This window comes from Emys orbicularis, chromosome 15 (assembly GCF_028017835.1).
Source record: "Emys orbicularis isolate rEmyOrb1 chromosome 15, rEmyOrb1.hap1, whole genome shotgun sequence".
NCBI lineage: Eukaryota > Metazoa > Chordata > Testudines > Emydidae > Emys > Emys orbicularis.
The window spans coordinates 3,985,704-4,001,192 of NC_088697.1; the positions used below are offsets into that span (position 1 = coordinate 3,985,704).

Below are 15,489 nucleotides of genomic sequence, written 5' to 3' on the forward strand. Positions count from 1 at the left end.
AGCCCCCAAATCATCGACAAAAAATATTCAACCCCCCCTCAGCCCTAAATACAGAATACTCAAAGTGTTCATCAAAATCTTACACTAAAACTCTTGTTTTGTAGTTGGTCCTTTTTTTAGAACAACCCCTTCCCTGCCCCCACCAACCAAATAAATAAATTAACAAATGCAGTCTGGTTTTCTTAGCAGGAAAACCACTTTTTTTTGGGGTGTCCAATAACAAAACAAAACAAAAATGCACACGGAAAAATCCATCAATGGACAAACAAAAAAGCCCCCCTCTGAACCAAAAAACAACACCCCTCTCCCGAAGTTATTGGCTTTTCACCCCCTCCAATGAAAGTTTGAAAAATGTAACTGGAAACGGAGTCTATCACTACAGGGCCAGTTTTCTAACCCTTTAATCCAGGAGTTCTTAAACCGGGGGTCATGACCCCTCAGCAGTGATAAGCTGCCAAAATATTAACAACAGGTTCCCACCTCCTCACCCCATGAGGGGGTCGTGCCCCACCCGGACTCCTGCCCCATCCAACCCCCCATGTTCCTTGAGGCCCCTCCCGGGACTCCTGCCGCCCCATCCAACCCCTCCTCGCATTCCTGATGGCCCCCCCAGGACCCCTGCCCCATCCAACCACCCCTTCTCTCTGTCCCCGACTGCCCCTGACTGCCCCCCACTGCCCCATCCAACCCCTGCTCCTTCCTGACTGCCCCCTGGGACCCTTACCCCCATTCAATCCCCCTGTTCCATGCCCTCTGACCGCCCCGACCCCTATCCACCCCCCCACAAGCCCCCAAACACCCCTGCCCTCTTCCAACACCCCCTCCCTGCTCCCTTACCGCGCTGCCTGGAGCCGCTCGGCCGGGTCTGGGTCTGGGTCCGCTCAGCCGGGTCCGATCGGCCAGGTCCGGGGCTGGGTCCGGTGGACCGGGACCGGTGCCACGGGACTCAAGCTGGGCCGGGCCGGAGCCACTCGTCCGGGACCGGCGCTGCGGGGCCCAGGCTGGAGCCGCTCGGCCGGGACCGGGACCGGGGCCGGCGCCGCGGGGCCCAAGCCAGGCTGGGCCAGGCCGGAGCCGCTCGGCCGGGACCGGGACCGGGGCCGGCGCCGCGGGGCCCGGGCTGGGCCGGGCCGGGCCGGAGCCGCTCGGCCGGGACCGGCGCCGCGGGGCCCGGGCTGGGCCGGACCGGGCCGGAGCCGCTCGGCCGGGACCGGCGCTGCGGGGCCCGAGCCGGGCCGGGGCCGCTCGGCTGGGCCCGAGCCGGCTGGAGCCGCTCGGCCGGAACCGGGGCCAGAGCCGCTCAGCCCGAGCCGGGCCGGAGCCGCTCGGCCAAGACCGGGAGCAGCACCACGGGGCCCGAACCGGGCCAGGACTGGGCTGCGGCGCTCGACGGGGGCCAGGCCAGGGCCAGGAGGCCGGGCCGGAGGGAGCTGCTCGGCCGGAGCCAGACTGGGCCGCGCCGTGCCTCCCTGGAGCCCTCCTCGCGCTCCCCCCCCCCGCCCCAGTTTACCTGCCTGCTTCTTGTTTCAGGCTTCCCGCGAACATCTGATTCGCGGGAAGCAGGGGAGGGGGAGGAGAAGGGGGGCAGAGGGTTCAGGGGAGGAGGGGGAAGTGAGCTGGGGCCGGGGACAGCTGCCCAATCTTTTGTTAAATTTAAAAGCCCTTTTAGAACCGGTTGTCCCGGAACAACTGGTTCTAAAAGGGCTTCTAAATTTAACAACCGGTTCCTGCAAACCGGTGGGAACCGGCTCCAGCTCACCACTGCCCCTCAGGGATTATTATGTGGGGATCACGAGCCACTCAGGTCTGAAGGCAGCGCTACCGCCAGCAGCAGCACAGAAGTAAGGGTGGCAATAGGGTGCAAAGTCTGCTGTGAAAAGTGATATTGGCAAAGTTTCTTCGCACCCCCAGTAACAGTAACTATTAAAACAACCTTTTCTGCTTATAACAAGAATTCAATAAAAATGTGGTTTAGTCTTAATTTAAAAGTGGTGAGAAAAGGTCCATTCATTTTAAACAACAGGGTTAGAAAGTTAGCATGGGAAATAATGTTAAATATAAAAAATGTGTTTTGAATTTACAAGTGCGTGTGCGGGGGGGTCGCACTCACAGGCTTGCCGTGTGAAAGGGCTTGGCAACACAACACATTTGAGAATTGTTCTCATGGCTCTTCTCTGACCCATCTCCAATTTATCAGCATCCTGTTTGAATTGCGACCACCAGAACTGGACCCAGGATCCCAGCAGTGGTCGCACCAAGGCCAAATCCAGAGGTAAAAATCACCTCTCTGCTCCTACTCCAGATTCCCCCATTTATACACACCAGGATCACATGAACCCTTTTGGCTGCAGCATTGCATGGGGAGCTTGTTTTCGGCTGATTATCCAGGCAACCAGCTGAAATGACATAGGGTAGAAAGAAGCAGAACTATTGGCTGGAAAATAGCCCCAAATTGCAGACAGGTTGCATTGAGATTTGACAATAGATTTGACCACTGCAATAACTTTCTTGGGCTCAGGACCAACCCACAAGACTATTAGAACGTCAGCCTAACCCCTTGGATCAGGGCCACCAGACCACGGTCCCATCACTTTTAAGAAGGTACATGGAAAACAGGGGCCGGTTTTTGACTGGCCTGGCCAGTTTTTCTGGTCTCCTGTTTGTTCCCAGCCGAGAGACATAATTTGCCTTCCCCCCCCCCCCCCCGTTGCTGGACCAGTGGATTCCTGGAGGGTGGCAGCTGTTGGAAGGGGGTGGGTGGAGGGGCTCCCTCCAGGGTGTGGTGGGGGAGCTCAGGATGCAGTTGAGGGAGCCCCTGGGATCTGTGCCCCGCCCAGCACTTTTCATGGCCCTCCACAGCCCCTGCATTGCCAAATCTATTCCAGCTCTAGTGCCAGACGCCTCTTTTTCGCTCAGTCGGGAGAATAGAATCATAGAATCATAGAATCATAGAATATCAGGGTTGGAAGGGACCTCAGGAGGTCATCTAGTCCACCCCCCTGCTCAAAGCAGGACCAATTCCCAACTAAATTATCCCAGCCAGGGCTTTGTCAAGCCGGGCCTTAAAAACCTCCAAGGAAGGAAACTCCACCACCTCCCTAGGTAACGCATTCCAGTGCTTCACCACCCTCCTAGTGAAATAGTGTTTCCTAATATCCAACCTAGACCTCCCCCACTGCAACTTGAGACCATTGCTCCTGGTTCTGTCATCTGCCACCATTGAGAACAGCCGAGTTCCATCCTCTTTGGAACCCCCCTTCAGGTAGTTGAAGGCTGCTATCAAATCTCCCCTCATTCTTCTCTTCTGGAGACTAAACAATCCCAGTTCCCTCAGCCTCTCCTCATAAGTCATGCGCTCCAGACCCCTAATCATTTTTGTTGCCCTCCGCTGGACTCTTTCCAATTTTTCCACATCCTTCTTGTAGTGTGGGGCCCAAAACTGGACACAGTACTCCAGATGAGGCCTCACCAATGTCGAATAAAGGGGAACGATCACATCCCTCGATCTGCTGGCAATGCCCCTACTTATACAGCCCAAAATGCCGTTAGCCTTCTTGGCAACAAGAGCACACTGTTGACTCATATCCAGCTTCTCGTCCCCTGTGACCCCTAGGTCCTTTTCTGCAGAACTGCTACCTAGCCATTCGGTCCCTAGTCTGTAGCTGTGCATGGGATTCTTCCGTCCTAAGTGCAGGACTCTGCACTTGTCCTTGTTGAACCTCATCAGGTTTCTTTTGGCCCAATCCTCTAATTTGTCTAGGTCCCTCTGTATCCGATCCCTACCCTCTAGTGTATCTACCACGCCTCCTAGTTTAGTGTCATCGGCAAACTTGCTGAGAGTGCAGTCCACACCATCCTCCAGATCATTAATAAAGATATTAAACAAAACCGGCCCCAGGACCGACCCTTGGGGCACTCCGCTTGAAACCGGCTGCCAACTAGACATGGAGCCATTGATCACTACCCGTTGAGCCCGACGATCTAGCCAGCTTTCTATCCACCTTACAGTCCATTCATCCAGCCCATACTTCTTTAACTTGGCAGCAAGAATACTGTGGGAGACTGTATCAAAAGCTTTGCTAAAGTCAAGGAATAACACATCCACTGCTTTCCCCTCATCCACAGAGCCAGTTATCTCATAATAGAAGGCAATTAGGTTAGTCAAGCACAACTTCCCCTTGGTGAATCCATGCTGACTGTTCCTGACCACTTTCCTCTCCTCTAAGTGTTTCATAATTGATTCCTTGAGGACCTGCTCCATGATTTTTCCAGGGACTGAGGTGAGGCTGACTGGCCTGTAGTTCCCCGGATCCTCCTTCTTCCCTTTTTTAAAGATGGGCACTACATTAGCCTTTTTCCAGTCATCCGGGACCTCCCCCGATCGCCATGAGTTTTCAAAAATAATGGCTAATGGCTCTGCAATCTCATCCGCCAACTCCTTTAGCACCCTCGGATGCAGCGCATCCGGCCCCATGGACTTGTGCACGTCCAGTTTTTCTAAAGTCCCGAACCACTTCTTTCTCCACAGAGGGCTGGTCACCTTCTCCCCATATTGTGCTGTCCAGTGCAGCAGTCTGGGAGCTGACCTTGTTTGTGAAGACAGAGGCAAAAAAATCATTGAGTACATTAGCTTTTTCCACATCCTCGGTCACTAGGTTGCCTCCCTCATTCAGTAAGGGGCCCACACTTTCCTTGACTTTCTTCTTGTTGCTAACATACCTGAAGAAACCCTTCTTGTTACTCTTAACATCTCTTGCTAGCTGCAACTCCAAGTGTGATTTGGCCTTCCTGATTTCACTCCTGCATGCCTGAGCAATATTTTTATACTCCTCCCTGGTCATTTGTCCAATCTTCCACTTCTTGTAAGCTTCTTTTTTGCGGACTTTGAGTAATTCATTTATATTACAATACAGAATTGTTTTTCCTGCACCTGTCAGAAGCAGTGCAAAGGCTTTGGGGAGTCAGGGGTAATGGAGGAGCTGAGGGAGAGAGATTGGAGTGAACCTCTCGGGTTGTGGGGTGTGGGTGGGAGAAGTATGGAACAGGTTATTTTGCAGGGGAGGTGTGATTGTTAGGGAATTGGGGAGCCTTCCCCATGCAGACCCTCTCCAATTCAGTCAGGCACCTCTCCCCATGTCTCTGCACCCCCATCTCCATGGGTCTCTGCAGTCTTCTCCCCATCCCCATGTGTTCCTGCAGCCACCCACCCCCATCCCCATGTGGCCTTGCACCCCCACTCCCATTCAACCCCCTGGCTCAATGATGTAACTCCACTAGGTCCTGAGCCACTGGGAAAAGGTTAGACACACCTTGGTGAAATCTAAGGGAGCCCTGAAGTTGTGGCTTAAATGTGAACAATAAATTTTCCCCCACAAGGGAAAATGAGCTCCTCTTCGCAGGCTTTCAGGAGTAGTGGGGGTAGGCGTGGGCCGGGGAAGGGGGTCTGTTTTGAAGGATTGTATATGGAGGTGACAGAGACCGAACAAGTTGGAAATGTACAGGGCAGGGTGTGTGTGTGTGGGCGGGGGGGACGGACTCCAGCTCGCTTGCCCCGCACCAGCAGCCGGGCCTGGGTGGGGAGCTGGGTGGGGAGCGGAGGGGGCTGGGCTGTATCACAGGCAGCAGCCATTCTGCACAGGGGCAGTAACCCAGATCAGCCGCCCTCAGAAGTGGCTCTGTCCCACCCCCTCCACTCCCCATAGGTGCCCGGAGCAGGGTCCCTCTGCTCAGCCCAAGTTAGGGGCATTTCCCGCATCCCTCTCCCTGCTGAGGTGCCGTGAGGGCACAGGAGCTCCAGGGAGACACTGATGCAGAGAGTCTCCCCGGGCCACGGCTGGCCCAGAGCCATGTCCCCCCCCTTTACATTGTGCCCTTCCAGTATCACAGGTACAAATCGTATCTGCTGGGAGGGGCAGACTGAACCTGTCACGGTGTATATGTGCACCCCGTCCTCTGGCGCGGTGTATATGTGCACCCCGGCCCATCGTGGTGGGCAGGGAGCGTGCTGTTACTGCAGTTACAGCCTGATTCTACTGGGTCTCGCCACGATGAGATTCAGGGGTCAGGGTCGCATGGCAGCCCTCAGATACAGGGTAGCGCAGTCTAGAGGCCAGAGTCAATACTGCAGCCCTTGCATTCAGGGCAGCGCGGCCTAGCGACCAGAGTCCATATAGTAGCCTTCAGACACAGGGCAGCGTGGCCTAGCAGCCAATACTCAGGAGGCCATCACTGGGGGGGGAGGGGTGGACAGTGGCCTAGGTATGGGGGCCTGGGCCCACCCAACTCCACCAGGTCCCGACCCAGGGCCCTAACTGTGATGGAGTGGTCTGCCACTGGGTCAGCGGGGAATCCCACCAAAACATGCTGGCCTCACACGGTGGGAGATACCACTTGCTCACCCGCCAAGCGTCACCTCCTACTGAGCTTCCTGAAGCTGCAGTCCATGAGGCATCGGGATCTCCAGGCTCCTCGGAGCAGGTAACTCCCTTGGACCCTGATGGCAACAGATCTCCAGTCTGGGTCTCAGGATCTCCAGCTAGATGACACCTCAGCTGGAGCTTTTCCCCCAAAGGTCCTTCTTCTCCAGTGGTCAGCCCAGACTGAGCCAGGCTGCTCCCTTTTTATATTAGCACAGCACTTGGAGCATGCCCAGTATGGTCTGAGGTGTGGGAATTCCTTCACCCACAGTGTGGGGTTAACCCCAGTGTGGGGTGTGTACGCCCTGTCAAAGATCCCCACTGTCACATTATTGATGGGGGAGGTCCTGACTCCCCGGCAGACGACTGCTCTCCCTCTCCTGCCCCTGCCCCTGCCCCTGGAGGGAGGGGAAACCCTTTACCCATGTCTCCAGCTCCCTTCCTTCCTCCGCTGCAGATCTATAGGTTGTGTTAAAAACACTGCGTGGCAGTTCTGCCCAGTGGGTGGTTGGAGCTGGCCGTGCTGGCTGCAGGGTCCCGCTGTAACCTCGCTGTCACCGTTCAGGGCAACTGCACCTGGATTCCCCCTCCATGGTCCACCAGTGACACCCACCTTTAAGCTTCCCAGCCGTCACCTCTCTTGGGTGGAGACTTATCTCTCCCTCTCCTGAATAGCGTATTTTCAGGCTGCACCAGCCCCGTTTACAATGTAATATCCCTCAGCAAGTCCTAAACAGCCAGCGCCTGTCCTTTGCTGTTTCTGCAGTGACTAAGAGCAGAGTCACTGCCAACAGTGATACCTACCCAGCTCTTTGGTGCAATCACGTTTATTCTTCAGGGGAAAGCATTGCCCAGAAAACATTGAAAACAAGGAAAGAACCAGAGATCGCCCCAACTCCCGTAAGGGCTCTGGTTGGGGATTTGTCCTTCAAACCCCACCCACGGCTTTTTCTGTCATCACAACAGCCTTCGCTCAGCACAAGCCCCCATCCCGTTAATCTGTAAATCTCTCCTTTATGGGGTTTGGAGTTCTGTGATCTGGGAAAGGAATCACAGGGTCACCAAAGCACAAACTTGTCTGTGGGAGTGGGTGTCAAATGGTACATTCTGACCCAGCCTGACTCTAGTTCCCACAATCCCATGGGCTGTATTAGTAGGAGCATTGCCAGCAGATCAAGGGAAGTGATTATTCCCCTCTATTTAGCACTGATGAGGCCACACTTGGAGTAATGCGTCCAGTTATGGTTCCCCCACTTCAGAAGGGATGTGGACAAATTGGAGAGAGTCCAGCGGAGGGCAACGAAAATGATCAGGGGACTGGGGCACATGACTTACGAGGAGAGGCTGAGGGAACTGGGCTTATTTAATCTGCAGAAGAGAAGAGTGAGGGGGGATTTGATAGTAGACTTCAACTACCTCAAGGGGGGTTCCAAAGAGGATGGAGTTCAGCTGTTCTCAGTGGTGGCAGATGACAGAACAAGGAGCAATGGTCTCAAGTTGCAGTGGGGGAGGTCTAGATTGGATATTTGGAAACACTATTTCACTAGGAGGGTGGTGAAGCACTGGAATGGGTTACCTAGGGAGGTGGTGGAATCTCCATCCTTAGAGGTTTTTAAGACCCAGCTTGACAAAGCCCTGGCTGGGATAATTTAGTTGGGTGTTGGTCCTGCTTTGAGCAGGGGATTGGACTAGATGACCTCCTGAGGTCTCCTCCAATCCTCATCTTCTATGATTCTATGACACAATGCACACAGCTGGAGGGCATGCAGATAAATGCCAGTATTCCTATCTGTGCAACACAACACAAACAGTGGCATGTTCTCTTTATCAAGCCGGGCCTTAAAAACGTCTAAGGATGGAGATTCCACCACCTCCCTAGGAAACCCATTCCAGTGCTTTACCACACTCCTAGTGAAACAGTATATATATATATATACACACACACACACACCACCTCTACCCCGATACACCGCGGTCCTCGGGAGACAAAAAATCTCACCGCGTTATAGGTGAGACCATGTTATATCGAACTTGCTTTGGTCCCCCCTGTTCCTTGTTCCCTGACCGCCCCATCCAGAGACCCCGTCCCTAATCACCCCCAGGACCCCACCCCCTACCCAACCCCCCTGCTCCCTGTCCCCTGACTGCTCCGACCCCTATCCACACCCCCCACCCTCTGACAGGCACTCACTGGCAGCGGCGGGAAGCGGAGCATCCCAGCCCCAGCATGCTCCACTCCGCCACCTCCAAGCCGCGGCACTCCGCTTCCCGCCGCCGGTGAGTGCGGGGAGGTTGGGTAAAGGACACCCCCCGCACTCACCTACGGTGGGATGCGGAGCGACGCGGCCCCAGACCGCTCCACTTTCCTTGCCCTGGCCCCAGCCGTGTCACTGGGGGGAGGGAGTAGGAGGGGGGGTTGGGGAAAGGTCCCGCACTCACCTGCGGCGGGAAGCGGAGCGCCATGGCTGGGAGCTGGCGGAGTGGAGCAGGCTGGGGCCAGGCTGCTCCGCTTCCCACTGCCGACTCATGTGGGGAGGTTGGGGAAAGGACGCCCTCTGCACTCACTGGTGGTGGGAAGCGGAGCAATGTGGCCCCAGCCTGCTCCACTTTCTTTGTCCCAGCCCCAGGCCAGGCTGCTCCGTTTCTGCCACTGCGTGCAGGGGGGGATCCCTTCCCCCAAGCCCCCTCCCCCAAGCGACATGGCTGGGGCCAGGGCGAGGGAAGCGGAGCGGTCTGCTCCCAGCCCCACGCTAATCCCCCGAGCCACTCTGGGACTGCGGGGCCCCCAAAATTGCCCCCCCCACAGCTCCTGCCTCCTAGACCCTGGGGGGGGGAAGCCCCTGACCGCCCCCGAGACCCTCTGCCCCTTATCCAACCCCTCGGCCTCGGCCCGGCCCAGCCCCCTTAACACAGATTTGGCTGGCATAGCTATGTCAGAGCTTTACCGCGTTGCATGCGAACCCGCGTTATATTGGGGTAGAGGTGTACACACACACGCACCCCAGTTCCCTCAGCATCTCCTCGTAAGTCATGTGCCCCAGCCCCCTGATCATTTTTGTTGTCCTCCGCTGGACTCTCTCCAGTTTGTCCACATCCCTTCTGTAGTGGGGGGCCCAAAACTGGATGCAATACTCCAAGTGTGGCCTCACCAGTGCCATATAGAGGGGAATAATCACTTCCCTCGATCTGCTGGCAACACTCCTACTAATGCAGCCCAATAAGCCGTTAGTCTTCTTGGCAACAAGGGCACACTGTTGACTCATATCCAGCTCCTTGTCCACTGTAATCCTCAGGTTCTTTTCTGCAGAACTGCCACTTAGCCAGTCGGTCCCCAGCCTGTAGCAGTGCATGGGATTCCCAGTGGCTACTGCCAGGTCCAGGGTTAAGGGGTGGAGGGGAGAGTTAAGGTGACATTTCAGGGGTGGCATATATTTTAAGTCTTCATTTCCTAGTTTTCAGAGGTTTAAGTTCATATTCTGTGAAGGGACGCGGCAACACTGGGCAATCTTAATTCTGAATTAAGGTAGTTTATGGGCATTTAATTTCCTTTTTTTATGGATTTTTTGTCATTAGAACTGTATCTACCCTACAGATTTGGCTGGCATAGCTATGTCGTTTAGGATGTGATTTTTACACCCCTAACCGGACATAGCCATGTTGGCAAATCTTTTCAGCAGATACCAAACCAGAGTCTGCCTTTGGACTTGAGAGCACTTTAAAATGTTGTTCTTAACCCAGAAATTTTGGTATCGGAGCAAAACTGCCCAAGGAAACTCCTGCAGAAAGCAGGAGAAATATACAACATGCATGAGTTGAAAGCTACCCATGGTAGGGCTCAAACTCAAATGCATAGGTGTAGTTCAGGTTCAGTGACCACAGCATGTCCCCTGGAGCCAACCAGTGCTTAATTTGTTATGAAAGAGGTGCCAGGGCTCAAGTAATCAGGTGCTGGGGCTCAAGCAATATTTTTACTTTCATAACTGATGTGGCAAGTCCAGAGGTGCCGGGGCTATGAACTGCCTAGTGGTGCCGGGGCTCAGCCCTGGCACAAATTAAGTCCTGGAGCCAAGCAATCACTGTGACAGCTGAGTCCTGGAACTCTACTGGCTCTTAAAGGGTCTCGGTTTTGTGGCACATGTGAATTTCAATGTCTTTGACTCGTCTGTTCGGCTTGTGCTGAACTGGAATTCCAGACTCTACAGTTATTAACTTTTTTTCAATATTGCTTCCACAAAGGGGCTGTGGGTGCCTTATAGATGAGAAATGCCAAGTGACAGAGATCAGTCAGGGGACAATTAAAACCATAGTTTGAGCCCCAGGTGTGCACATAAAAAATAAGAACAAGGTGATTCTTGTATACAGCTGCTTTTTAGGGGGGCAGGTCTGTATCTCATGAACCTCATGACCGAATCACCCCAAATTTGGACCTCTGATCCTGCCCAGCACCCCCATAAAGAACTGCAAATTACAATACAATTTGAGGGTCCTGTGGCACCTTTAAGACTAACAGAAGTATTGGAGCATAAGCTTTCGTGGGTGAATGCCCACTTCATCAGACTTTACTTGCATCTGATGAAGTGGGCATTCACCCACGAAAGCTTATGCTCCAATACTTCTGTTAGTCTTAAAGGTGCCACAGGACCCTCTGTTGCTTTTTACAGATTCAGACTAACATGGCTACCCCTCTGATACTTAATACAATTTGAGTAAACCTGTGGATTTTAGAGCAGTTACAATAGTCAATCTTTAAAGAGAAAATAATGCCAAACCTTAACTATACCAGACCTGGTGTTCTACTATAGAATAACTTCCCAAAGGTCTGGAGGGTGTGACAGTCAGATGTGTCCATGTGTTGACAGAAGACAGTTTGAGGTTCCTCCTATTCATAAGTCCTTGGGAAAAGGGAGAGCGGGGAGCAGTGGGAGGGGAGCAGATGAGCTGGTGATTGTGGGGTGCCACAAAGCAAGGGGGGCTGAGACGAGTGAAGAGGGGAGAGGTCTGTGAAGGATTAGAGGGAATCAGAGAGGGCTGGATACAGTGGAAGGGAAAGGTGTGAGAGAGGAGGTCAGGGACAGGAGCTTCTGAGAATTGGTAGCATATTGGGGTGGGCTGGGGGAAAAGGGGGTGCTGTGGTGGGGGAGGATTGGGTGGGAGATTTAGGTAACATGGGAGTGGGGAACACTGGGAATAACAGGAGGGGGAGGGAAGGGGTTGCTCTAAGAAGCGGGGTGGGTCTAGAGGGAGGGGGAAGGGAAGGTTTCAGAGAGGCAGAGATTTGGGGCAAAAACAGTCTCAGTGGAGTGCCAAGGTCTCTGATGCCCTCTCCCTAGGCAAAGCTCATCAACACTACTCCACCTAGGGATGTAAACAGCGGGTAAAAAAAGTAACCGTTTAACCTATTGAAATTAAATCGGTTAAACGGTTAAAGGGGAACTAGAGGTGCGGGGACACTGCAGCCCCCCCATGCTTTACATGGGGGACCCCCTCTGCCCCACGCACTCAGGGTCCCGGCTGCCCCCTAACTCCGCACCTGGGGCTCTGCTGCTGCCGGCATCTGGGGATGCCAGCAGAGCCCCATGCGCAGGGCCGACAGCCGGGACCCCGGGCATGCGGGGAGAGCAGCCGGGACCCCGGCGCGCAGGGGGAGCAGCCGGGACCCCAGGCACGCAGGGGGAGCAGCCAGGACCCCAGGCACGGAGGGGGAGCGGAGTTTAATCGTTAACTGGAACCGATAAGCATCAAGCTTCTTGGTTAACCGGTTAAACGTGTACACCCCTAACTCCGTCCTCATCCTCCTTGACCTGGTCAGCTGCCTTTGCCACCGCTGACCCTGCTCTCCTTCTTGAAACTTTGTCTTCCCTTGTCCTCTTCCTGGCTCCCTTCCTACCTCTGTAATCACTCCTTCAGTGTGTCCTCCGGAGGATCCTCCTCACACCCATCCTAACTCTCCATGGGGGTTCCACAGGGCTGTGTCCTTGGTCCCCCTTTTCTTCTTCCTCTGCACCTTACATCTGGGTAATCTCATCCGCACACACCGTATTCAGACACCTTCTCTGTGCTGCTCCAGACCCGCCTCCTTCTGTCCCAACTAAAACCTCATCTCCTGCTGAATGGCGAGTCACTAGCTCAAGTGCAACAGCTGAAATGGTAAACGCAGAGCTCTCAATGTGTCCCCCAAGCCATCCCCCGCCTCTTTTCTCACTCACTGCGGACAGCCCCCCCCCCCCCCACCTGTCACACATCTCCGACACGGACCTCCCTCTCGGGCCTCGCACCCAGGCTACAGGGCGAACTCTTGCATTTTCGTTCTGTGTAACGTCCCAAAGATATGGCCTGAGCTAGCGTCTTTTCTGCCCATCCACACTGCTAAAACTCATGTCCAGGCTCTCCTCCACGCAACACCCTTCCCCTGCCGCGGGGAACTAGCTCAGTGGTTCTCAACTGGGGGCACACGTACGCCTGGGAGTACGCCGAGCTCTGCCAGGGAGTCCATCAACTCACCTAGAGATTTGCCTAGTTTTACAACAGGCTACATACAAAGCACTAGTGAAGTCAGTGCAAACTTAAATTGCATATAGACAATGACTTGTTTATACTGCTCTATAGACTATACACTGAAATGTAAGTACAAGATTTGTATTCCAATGGATTTGTTTTATAATTGTATGGTAAAATGAGAAAGCCAGCCATTTTTTAGTACTAGTGGCTGTGACACTTTTGTATTTTTATGTCTGATTGTGTAAGCAAGTGGTTTTTAAGTGGGGCTACGCAAGACAAATCAGACTCCTGAAAGGGGGACAGTCTACTGGAAAGGTTGAGAGCCACTGCCCCACATGATTACCCGATTAGCCATCCCTCTGTTGTGAGGGGGTCTCTTTTTAAACTGCTCCAGACCTTTGATCTTCTGGGTCCCAGGTCCTGCTCATCTCACCCAGTTCTGTAAATTGGTTGGAACGAGGAGGGAGAATATTCAAAGCGAATAGTTTGGGCGTTGTCTCTCAACAGCCCTTAAGTGTTTACCAAGGAGTGGCTCATCTTCAACCCTTCTCCTTGCCTTCCTGTTCCTTTTCCTTACAGGCCCCCAATTAAACTAAACTAAGACAGGAAACATCCCAATCACCAGGTCAACGTATAGTCTCCACCAATATGAGAGAGCAGCTCCAATCCTGTCAGAAAGGGGGTTGAAAAATAGGACCAAGGGACAGCTGGGAAGTGGTAGGTAGGGGAGTAGAGGTTGGGGGGATCTGGAGCTGCAGGGGATCTCAGTGCATTAACCTGGCCCTATTGATTTAGACCCTGCGTTCCCTTTGTATTAGTCCAGTTTCCCTTTATTTTATGTAGTTTTTACAAATATTATTTTCACTTATAAGAACGGCCATACTGGGTCAGACCAAAGGTCCACCTAGCCCGATATCCTGTCTTCCACAGTGGCCAATGCCAGGTGCCTCAGAGGGAATGAATAGAACAGGCAATCGCCAAGTGATCCATCCCCTGCTGCCCACTCCCAGCTTGTGGCAAACAGAGGCTAGGGACACCATCCCTGCCCATCCTGGCTAATAGCCATTGATGGACCTATCCTCCATTAACTTCTCTAGTTCTTTTTTGAACCCTGTTATAGTTTTGGCCTTCACAACATCCTCTGGCAAAGATTTCCACCGGTGGACTGTGTGTTGTGTGAAGAACTACATCCTTTTGTTTGTTTTAAACCTGCTGCCTATTAATTTCATTTGGTGACCCCTAGGTCTTGAGTTATGAAGAGTAAATAACAATTCCTTATCTACTTTCTCTATACCAGTCATGATTTTATCTAGCTTATCCCCCCTTAGTCGTCTCTTTTCCAAGCTGAAAAGTAACAGTGTTATTAATCTCGCCTTATAACGAAGCTATTCCATACCCCTCATCATTTTTGTTGCCCTTTTCTGTACCTTTTCCAATTCCAATATATCTTTTTTGAGATGGGTGACCACACCTGCTCGCAGTATTCAAGATGTGGACGTACCATGGATTTATATAGAGGCAATATGATATTTTCTGTCTTATTATCTATCCCTTTCTTAATGATGCTGAACGTTCTGTTCGCTTTTTTGATGGTGCTGCACACTGAGTGGATATTTTCAGAGAACTATCCACAATGACTCCAAGATCTCTTTCTTCAGTGGTAATAGCTAATTTAGACCACTCCTCTCTTCACCACTGCTCAATGCCTAACCGTGCCCCCACTCCCATCTCTTTCCTCCCCACTGTCTCATTTCTATGCAGGCTTCTCAGGTCTTGAAGTCCGTCCCTGCCGAGGTCACGTGGCCTGATCCTGATTTTTTCACATTCTCCTTTTCCAGAGAAATGTAGTCTGTTACTCCTGGAATAGAGCATCTAATTCCCCAGCCGTCTCCACGCCCTAGGGGATTTTCATACCCCCTCCTGTCACACCTGACTTGCTACATTCCCTAATTCCTCAAAATGCGCTTCCCTGACATCTAAGTCCTCTGAGATTCTGCATTCAGTGCCAGCCCTGCTCCCTCCCATTCCTTATTACACTGAACTCACGCTCACTAGCCTCACCTTCCCTATGGGGGCGACAGAACAGGGAGGGGCAATGGCCCCTTCACTTTAACAAACTTTGTACTGGCCACAAGGGGGGGAAGGGAGAGGGCAGAGAGGAGGGAGTTGGGTTTTGGGGGGAAGAGGCGGTGCAAGGGCGGGGCCTTGGGGGAAGACGCAGAGTAGCAGCAGGGCCTTGGGGAAGGGGCAGGGCGTGGGTCAGGGAGAAGGGATAGCACGAGGGCGGGGCCACGGTTCAGACATCCATGGCCACCTCACTTTTAGGGACCTTCCGTCACTCCTGCTTCCCTATCACTCTCATTATCTTTGTTTCTCTCTATCATTAGAAGCAGGTCCAGGGTCACTTCCCCTCTGGCTGGAGTCTTTAGTTTCTGGGACACGGAGTTTCTGTCTCTGTATTTTAAGAACCCCTTTGCTGAGGAGTGTCTGGCTGGGTGTGTTCCCAGCAGAGATGGGGATAGTTAAATGCCTCATATGCAGATTGTCCTGCACTTTTGAGTACCTGGGGAGCTGG

At 53.3% G+C, this 15,489-nt stretch overlaps 1 protein-coding gene across 1 annotated transcript in view; it reads right to left on the reverse strand.

Annotated features, from left to right (window-relative positions):
- Window positions 1-15,489, reverse strand: part of LOC135889362 (zinc finger protein 208-like) — a 510,343-nt gene that overhangs the window by 204,747 nt on the left and 290,107 nt on the right. The window lies entirely within an intron of this gene.